The following is a 9,790-nucleotide window of genomic DNA, read 5'->3' on the forward strand; positions in this document are numbered from 1 at the left end:
GGAAGATCCAGATAAAGAGTGAGCTGGGGGTAGTAGAAAAGGAGTCAGGAAATCTCAGAAATCCAATGGCCACATATTTGAACCAATATTGGAAAACAATGTAAGAGGGAACTCTGTGAAGTTAGAAAGGCTATCCAAAATAAATGTCCTTCTAAAGTTTAGCAACATTAAATTAACACAAAAATGAGCACCTGAAAAGTAACACAGTCTCCATACAAAGTCATTTTAAGAAAAATAGCAGAATAATATCCATACAGAAAATGGAAGCATGTCAAAGAGTCATGCTCAAAATAACTCAAAATTACAACCTACTAAATCAACTAAAATGATGTAAGACATGAAAAGCCATACGTCAGAAATTGAAATACCCATAAAGGCAGCAAGAGAAGAAAGGAACAAATGAACCACACAACAGTCAGAAAACTATTAATAAAATGGCAATAGTAAATTCTTTCAAAAATTACTTTAAATATAATTGGATTAAATTATACAATCAAAAGACATGGAGTGGCTGAATGGATTTAAAAACAAAATCCAACTATATGCTGCATACAAGAGACTCACTTTGGCTCTAAGGTTACACAGAGACTGAAAGTGAAGAGATGGAAAAAGATATTCCATGCAAATGGTAACCAAAAGAAAGCAAAGGTGACTAATAAAAGACAAAATAAACTTTTAATTAAAAACTGTAATGACAGGCAGAGAAAAGGTCAATGGTAAAGGGGTCAATGATAAAGGGGTCAATTCATCAAGAGGATATAATACTTGTAAATATATATACACCCAGTATCAGAAAGCTAAATATATTAAGCAAATGTTCGCAGAACTGAAGGCAGAAATAGACAGCAATACAGTAATAGTGGTAGACTTCAATTGCCTTACAACAGATATGTCATCCAGACAGAAAAGCAATAAAAGCGTAAGAAAGCAATAAGAAAACAATGTACTTGAACTACACATTAAATTAAATGGACCTTACAGACATATACATAACATTAACAAAAGCAGCAAAATACACATTCATTTCAAGCGCACATAGAACACTATCTAGGATATAGATCATATATTGGGCCACAAAATAAGTCTTTACAAATTTAAGAATATTGAAATCATATTGAGTATTATTTCTGATGACAATGGTATGAAACTAAAAATCAAAGAGAGAGAGAAACAAGAAACAAACTCTTAACTACAGAGAACTGATCGTTACCAGAGGGGATATGGTGGAAGATGGGTTAAATAAGTGATGGGGATTAGGGAGTGCACTTGTGATGAGCACCAGGTGATGTATGTAATTGCTGAATCACCATATTGTACACCTGAAACTAATACAAGACTGTATGATCACCAACTGGAATTAAATTTAAAGAAAAAAAAACATTAAAAGAAGAAATAAAATTACTTTTAATATGCAAAAAATAGCAAGAAGAAAACTGGAAAATCCACAAATACGTGGAAATTAAACAATATGCTCCTGAATCAATGGGTCAAAGAAGAAATCACAAAGGAAATAAAAAATTATATTGAGACAAATGAAAATGGAAACATGGCATATCCATGGAAACTTAATGAGACACAGCAAAAGCAGTTTTAAGAGGAAAGTTTGTGGAGATAGCCTCCTACATTAAGAAAAAAGAAAGATCACAAATAAACAATGTAACTTGACACTTCAAGGATCTAGCGAAAGAAAAACTAAGGTGAAAGCAGAAGGAAGGAAATAAATAATTATCAAAGCAGGAATAAAGGAAATGGAGACTCAAAAAAACAATAGAAAACACCAATAAAACTAAGTTTTTCAATGTAACTGGTTTTTTGAAAAGATAAACAAAATTGACAAACCTTTAGCTAGACTAAGAAAAGAGACATTCAAATGAATAAAATCATAAGTGAAGGAGGAGACACTACAACTGAGAATACAGTAATATAAGGGATCTTAAGAGACTACCATGAATAACTATATGCAAAAAAATTGGATAACTTGGAAGACAGATGAATTCCTAGAAACATACAACTTACCAAGAATGAATCATGAGAAACAAAATCTGAACAAACCAATAACATAAAGAGACTGACCCAAAAACCTCTCAACAAAGAAATGCCCAGAACTTGATGGCTTCACTAGTAAACTCTAAAAAAAATGCTGAAAGAAGAATTAATGCTAATCCTTCTCAAACTAGTCTAAAAAAAACTGAAGGAGAGGAAACACTTTCAAATTCATTTTATGAGGACAGTATTACCTGGATACTGAATCCAGACAAGGACACAACAAGGAAATTATAGGCCAGTATCCCTGATGAAATAGATGAAATAATCCTCAACAAAATACCAGCATACTCAATTCAACATCACATTAAAAGGATCATTCACCATGTCAGGTAGGATTTATTCCTAAGATACAAGGATGGTTCAATATCCACAAATCAATAAATGTGATATACTAAATTAACAGAAGGAATGATAAATATCACATAAATCATCTCAATAGATGGAGAATAAGCATTAAAAAAATTCAACATCCTTTCATGATAAAAACTCTCAACCGAGTAAGTACAGAAGGAATGTACCTCAGTATAATTAAGGCCATATACAAGCCCACAGTTATATCATACTCAATGGTAAAAGCTACAAGCATTTCCTCTAAAATCAGAAAGAAGATAAAGATGCCCATTCTCACCACATCTATTCAATATAGTACTGGAAGTCCTAGCCAGATCAATGAGGCAAGGAAAAGAAATAATAGGCACCCAAATCAGAAAGCAGCAAAATTTTCTTTTTGCAGATAACATGGCCTTACATATAAGAAACCCTAAAGATTTCACCAAAAAATTATTACAACCAGGGTGCTGGGGTGGCTCAGTCAGTTAAGGGTCTGACTTCAGCTCACGTCATGATCTCACAGTTCATGGGTTCCAGCGGGTCCCGTGTGGGGCTCTGTGCTAAAAGCTCAGAGCCTGGAGCCTGCTTCAGATCCTGGGTCTCCCTCTCTCTCTGCCCCTCCCCCTCTAGTGCTCTGTCTCTCTCAAAAATAAATAAAAAAAACATTTAAAAAACTTTTAAAAATTATTACAACTAACAAACTAATTCAATAAAGTTTCAGGATATAAAATCAGTATACAAAAATTAAGTTTCTCTGTACCAACAACAAACTATCCCCTCAAAATTAAGAAAATAAAGCCATTTATAATAGCATTTTAAAAAATAAAATACTTAGGAATAAATTTAACATTGTATATATAAACCACATCTTCTTTATCCATTTATCAGTTGATGGACATTTAGGCTCTTTCCATAATTTGGCTATTGTCGAAAGAGGATCTTGAGAAACTTAACAGAAGACCATGGGGGAGGGAAAGGGAAAAAAAAAGTTACAGAGAGGGAGGGAGGCAAACCATAAGAGGCTCTTAAGTACAGAGAACAAATTGAGGGTTGATGTGGGGCAGGGGAGAGGGGAAAGTGGGTGATGGGCATTGAGGAGGGCACTTGCTGGGATGAGCACTGGGTGTTGTATGGAAGCCAACTGGACAATAAATTATATATATTTTTTAAAAGGAATAAATTTAACAAAGGATGTGAAAGATTTGTATACTGAAAATTATAAGACATTGATGAAAGGAACTGAGAAGACACAAATAAATGGAAAGGTATCCCATGTTCACAGACTTGAAAAACATTATTAAAAGCCTATACCACTCAAAGCAATCTACAGATTCAATGCTATGCCTATCAAAATTCCAATGCCTTTTTCCACAGAAATTAAAAAAAGAAAAATCTAAATCATATGGAACCACAAAAGATCTAGAATGGCCAAAGCAATCGTGAGCAAGAATAAAGCTGGCGGCATAACACTTTTGCTTTCAAAATAGAACATAAAGCTATAACAATTGAAACATTAAGATACTTGCAGAAAACAGTCATACAGACCTCTAGAACAGTATAAAGAGCCCAGGAATAAATCCATACATTTACATCGAACTGATGTTCAAAAAAGGTGCCAAGAATTCACAATGGGGAAAGGATAGGCCCTATTTTAATAGTGGTGCTGAGAAAACTGGTATCCACATGCAGAATGAAACTGGACCCTATCTCATACTGCACACAAAAATCAACTCAAACTGTATTAAAGACTTAAACACAAGACCTAAAACTGTAGAACTAGCGAAGAAAGCAGAGGGGAAAAGCTTCTTAACATTGGTCTTGACAATAATTTCTTGAATACGACCTCAAAAGTACACACAACAAAAGCAAAAATAGACAAATGAGATTGCATCAAACCAAAATGCTGCACAGCAAAGGAAACAACAGAATAAAGAGACAACCTACAGAACAGGAAAAAATATTTGCAAACCATACATCTGATAAAGGATTAATATCCAAAATATATGTGAGAAATTCAAACAATTCAATAGCAAGAAACAATCTGATTTTAAAATGGGCAACGGAACTGGCCAGATATTTCTCCAAAGAAGACATACAAATGGGCAAGTTGTATGAAAAAAAATGCTCAACACCAATAATCATCAGGGAAATACAAATTAAAACCACAATATCAGATGGGAAGATGACCTTAACGGATTATGGGCATTAAGGAGGGCACTTGTTGGGATAAGCACCAGGTGTTATATGTAGGTGATGAATCACTAAATTCTACTCCTGAAACCAATACTACACTATACGTCAACTAACTTGAATTTAAATTTTAAACACACACACACACACACACACACACACACACACACACACACACACTATCACCTCATACCTGTTAGAATGGCTATTTTCAAAAAAAACAATGTATAACAAGTGTTGGCCAGGATGTGGAGAAAAAGAAACCCTTGTACACTGTTGGTAAGAATATTAATTGATACAGCTATTACACAAAAAGGTCTGGAGGTTCCTCAAAAAATTTAAAAATAGAACTACCATATGACCCAGGAATGCCACTTTTAGGTATATATCCAAAGGAAATGAAAGCAGTATCTTAAAGAGATATCTGAAATCCCATGTTCATTGCAGCATTACTCACAAATAGCTAAAATATAGAATCAACCTAAGTGTCTACCGACACCTGAACAGATAAAGAAAATGTGGTGTGTGTGTGTGTGTGTGTGTGTGTGTGTGTGTGTGTGTGTGTGTGTATATATATATATATATCATTCTGCCCTAAAAAAATAATGAAATCCTGTCATTTACAAGAACATGGATGGACCTAGAGGACATTATACTATGTGAAATAAAACCAGGTACAGAAAGACAAATATTGCATGATTTCACTTATGCACAGAATCTAAAAAAGTCAAACTTGTAGAAGCAGACAGTAAAATAGTGGTTGCCAAGGAAAAGTGGGTAAGGGAAATAAAGAGATATTTGTTAAAGGATACAAACTTTCAGTTATGCAGAATGAATAAATTCTGGAGATCTAATGTACAGCATGGTGACTACAGTTAATAACACTGTATTGAGGGGCACTTGAGTGGCTCAGTCGATTAAGCATCCAACTCTTGATATTGGCTCAGGGCATGACCTTGCATTCGTGTGATTGAGCCCCACATTGGGCTCCATGCTGAGCGTGGAGCCTGCTTGACACTCATTCTCTCTCTCTCCCTCTCTCTCTCAAAATAAACAAACATTTTTTTTTAAAACTCTGTATTGGGGCACCTGGGTGGTTCAAGTGAACCTCCACATAGAGCTCTCTGCTGTCAGCACAGGGCCTGCTTCAGATCTTGTCTTCCTCTTTCTTGACCCCTCCTCAGCTTGCTCACTCTTTCCCTCTCAAAAATAAATAAATATTTTTTAAAAAACCCACTGTACTGTATACCTGAAATTTGCTAACAGAGTACATCTTAAATGTTCTCACTACACACACAAAATGGTAATTATGTGAGGTGATGGATACTTTCCATATTTCAATTAGCTTGATTGAGGTCATCATTTAACATGTCTATGTATAGCAGAATATTACATTGTGTACTTTAGACATGTACATTTTTGTCAATTATACCTCAATAAAGCTCAAAAATAACAATGACAATATCTATTTCCAATATTAACATTTTGTTAACAAAAATTAATAGCTAACTATAATTGATACATTTTTATACACCAACTAAGAGCACACCAGAGCACAAATAGTTAAGTATATGATAGAGATATGTATCATATTTACTTTTACAAAAGAAAGATTAAACTTGATAGGTTGTTCTATGATGCAAACTTGGCTGAACACATGTATAGGTTTTCTTCGATTTGAAATAAATTAAAACAAATATATTTATCAATTTACCTTCCCAGTAGAAAAACCCAAAACTGAAGAGGAAACTCAAGAAATAATTGAAAAGTTTTAAAAATCATTTTGAAAATGAGATAAAACTAAAACATACAAAAAATACCCAGGAAAATGAACATTCATAAGTCATGCCTTAAGGAAAAAACAAAGTTAAGATAAAGGATAATTTTATAAATCAAAAAGAAATTACCTGTAAACTAAACATGCAACTACCTTATGACCCAGCAATTTTACTCTTAGGCATTTGTCTCAGAGAAACGAAATCTTAAATTCACGCAATAACCTGTACATGGATGTTCATAGTAGCTTCAGTTGTAAGAGCCCCAAACTGTAATCAGCAAAGAAGTCCTTTGACAAGAAAATGGTTAAACAAACTGTGGTATATACATACCATAGAACACTACACAGCAATCAAAAGGAACAAACCAATAATTTCGATGAATCTCCTGCTGAATGAAAAAAAAGCCAATTTTCCAAAAGTTACATACTATATAATCCTACACCTATATAATACTTTTGAAGTCACAAAATTTTAGAAATGGAAGACAGATCAGTGGTTGCCCATGCTTATGGAGGGTTTGGAAGCAGAAAGGCAGGAGGTGGCTGAAGTTATAAAAAAGCAACAGAAAGTGTTCTTGTGTTGGAACTATTTGATATCTTAACCGTAGCAGTGGATACGTGAACCTAGATAGGTGATAAAGTTGTATAGAACTTACACACACACATATAAAGGTGGGAGTGTATTAATGTTAGTATCCTGGTTGTGATATTACACAATAGTTTTATAAAATTTTAAACTTTGAGGGAAACAAGACAAAGTGTACAAGGGATCTTTCTGTATTATTTCATTACAAGTGCATATGACTCTACACTTATCTCAATTTTTAAAAAGAAAGAAAAAGGAATGAACTAAATACAATGTGATGTCCTATAATTTGATCCTGGAACAGAAAAAAGGACATTAATTTTGAAACTAATGAAATTAAAAGAAAGTATGGAGGTTAGTTATGAATCATCACTGGTTTCTTAGTTTTGACAAATTCACTTTGTCAGGAGTATAGTTGACTCTAAACTGTCTACATATTTTCTATAGTAAACCTAAAATTATTCCTAATAATTTTTTTATTTAAGTTTGTTTATTATTTATTTAGTGGGGGGAGGCACATGTGTGAGTAGGGGAGGGGCATACAGAAAGAGAGACAGAGACTTCCAAGCAGGCTCCACACTGTCAGTGCAGAGCCTGACTTGGGGCTCGATCTAATGACCCCAAGATCATGACCTGAGCTGAAACCAAGAGCCAGACGCTTAACCAACTGAGCCACCCAGGCATCCCAATAAAATTTTTTTATTCTTAAAAAATTTTTTAAAGGTAATCAATACAAAGGGAACCAGAAGAAAGTGATAAAGATTGATGATAAGCACTGTGGACAATCAAATTCCTTGAAGAAGAAAACCAAAGTTTCTGTAACCAAAGTTACAGAAAAGACACAAAAAGCTAAAACTGAAGAGCATTTAACTGAAATTTTAAATTTTGAACTTTGAAGCTACATATTGAAAGAGTCTACCATGTAGCAGGGATTATCAACCCATAACGACCAAGAAGACATTCTAGTAAAACTAATGGACTTAAAAATAATCTTTAAGATTTAGGTCAAAAGATCATGTGACTTGTCTAATAATAATAATAATAATAATAATAATAATAATATCAGACTTTTTATAATGTTTTTGCCAGGAAAAATATCTGAGAGTTCCACATTTGAGATATTCAGGGAAAGAAAATGTGAGCCAAGGATTTTATTTTCAGCAAAAATGACCTTCATTTTTGATATAAAAAGCACAGAGGGAATGTTAAAAGCATGCAAGAAAATTCATGAAAAATTTTCCCACGAACATTTCCTAAGGCGCCTACTAAAGAGAAAGCTTGAGATGACCAAAATGATTAAAGAAACATCATCATAAAGACTGGTGGTAAGCACTAAATATATAGTTATTTGTAGAACACTGATATGGAGAGAACATAATATTAAGTAATTACATGCTCTAACAATATATAGGGCTACCATGAAGAAAACCTGGGAAGAATGTGAATCATATATGCAAAAAAAAAAACAAAAAAAAAACCTTTAGAACTATTTTCAATAACCAACATTAGTGGTGACTGTATTAGTATTATTATTCCTTGACAAGTACCACATGTACCATGTGGAATTAAAGTGCAATAACTGAGCAATTAACAGGCGTAGTAATTCTATCATATTTTCAATGTGACAAAGGTAATACAGGTGTAAAACAGAAGAAATTAAGAACCTCAAGATAAAAACTGATCTTGGATTTGAGTTGAAAGCATCAGTATAAACTTACAAGGCATTTTACCTCAGTACATCTATTTTCCTAGCTTTGTCCACTGAAAAGGCTTAAAAATAATGATAAACTGAGAGGCAATGAACATCTCTAGTGCTAGATTGGGGTCTTGCAATACTATTTTCCATTAAGAAATTTTTTAAGTAGGAGAGCTTCTTAGAGAAATGGCTAATTCCTGTTCTGAAATAGGAAATGTACACAATAAGCCTAAAACCTCTTGTCACACAAATAGCAAGGAAGCAATCAAAGGCTAACTAGAGTCATGTCAAAAGGACCTGGGGGAAAAAAAAAAACCAATATGTGATCCAGTTTTATAATCCAGAAACAGGGATTTATTATGGTCTTTTAAAATTTCTGTCAGTATTTTTTTTATAATTTTAATAGTACAGGGTTTACACATACTTTGTTGAATTTATCCCTATGTATTTAAATTTTTTATTCTACTCTAATATTGTTTTACTATTATTTTCCAAATAGTTGCTCTACATACAAATATAATTTATGCTTCCATATTGACCTTGTATCATGTGACCTTGTTAAATGTACCCATTAGTTCTATGTGGTTTTTGATAGATTTTTCTTTGTAAATTTAGTATACACAATGATATCTTCATTAATAAAAGTGAATTTCATTTTTTCCTAAAAAAACAAACAAAAAAAAAAACAACAAGAAAAAAAAGGACCCAGGATCCAAATTGAGAAGGTTCTCACAGGCCAAAGGAACAAGTGAGTTTCTAAGAAGAATATCAATTGCAATGGATTGAAACCCACCAAAAATACTTCAATCCACAAGTTCATATTAAACTCATCAGGTAAACTAAGTATCTTGAAAACTAACAAAGTCAAGGATTTATCTTGACTTTTCTGTTTGAACTTTACCATTCAGGAACCAAATAGTAGATAAGGGGATCCATATCCATATAAAATATTTCAGCTAACAAATGAAAACAAAATGGTAGAACTGGAATATTTAGTCTACTATTTTGCAACTCCTTATGAATTCATGGATGTAGACATGGAACATCAATAGCTGATAACAACAAAAAGAACAAAACCAGATATAGGAACCTTCTGATGAAAGACTCTATCACCATCTATAGTCTTGACAAAGAGATCAAACCTCAGTCTGGTGAAGCCTCTGGA

General features: G+C 33.3%; 1 protein-coding gene across 1 annotated transcript in view; it reads right to left on the bottom strand.

The window, feature by feature from the left end:
* GOLGB1 (golgin B1) overlaps window positions 1–6,727 on the bottom strand; it is an 83,186-nt gene extending 76,459 nt beyond the window's left edge. Inside the window, 1 exon segment of the mRNA XM_043594282.1 lies at window positions 6,675–6,727. The gene's annotated coding sequence lies outside the window, so the exon portion shown is untranslated.
* Window positions 6,728–9,790: the final 3,063 nt, after the last annotated feature.

Source organism: Prionailurus bengalensis, chromosome C2 (genome assembly GCF_016509475.1).
Source record: "Prionailurus bengalensis isolate Pbe53 chromosome C2, Fcat_Pben_1.1_paternal_pri, whole genome shotgun sequence".
Taxonomy (NCBI): Eukaryota; Metazoa; Chordata; class Mammalia; order Carnivora; family Felidae; genus Prionailurus; species Prionailurus bengalensis.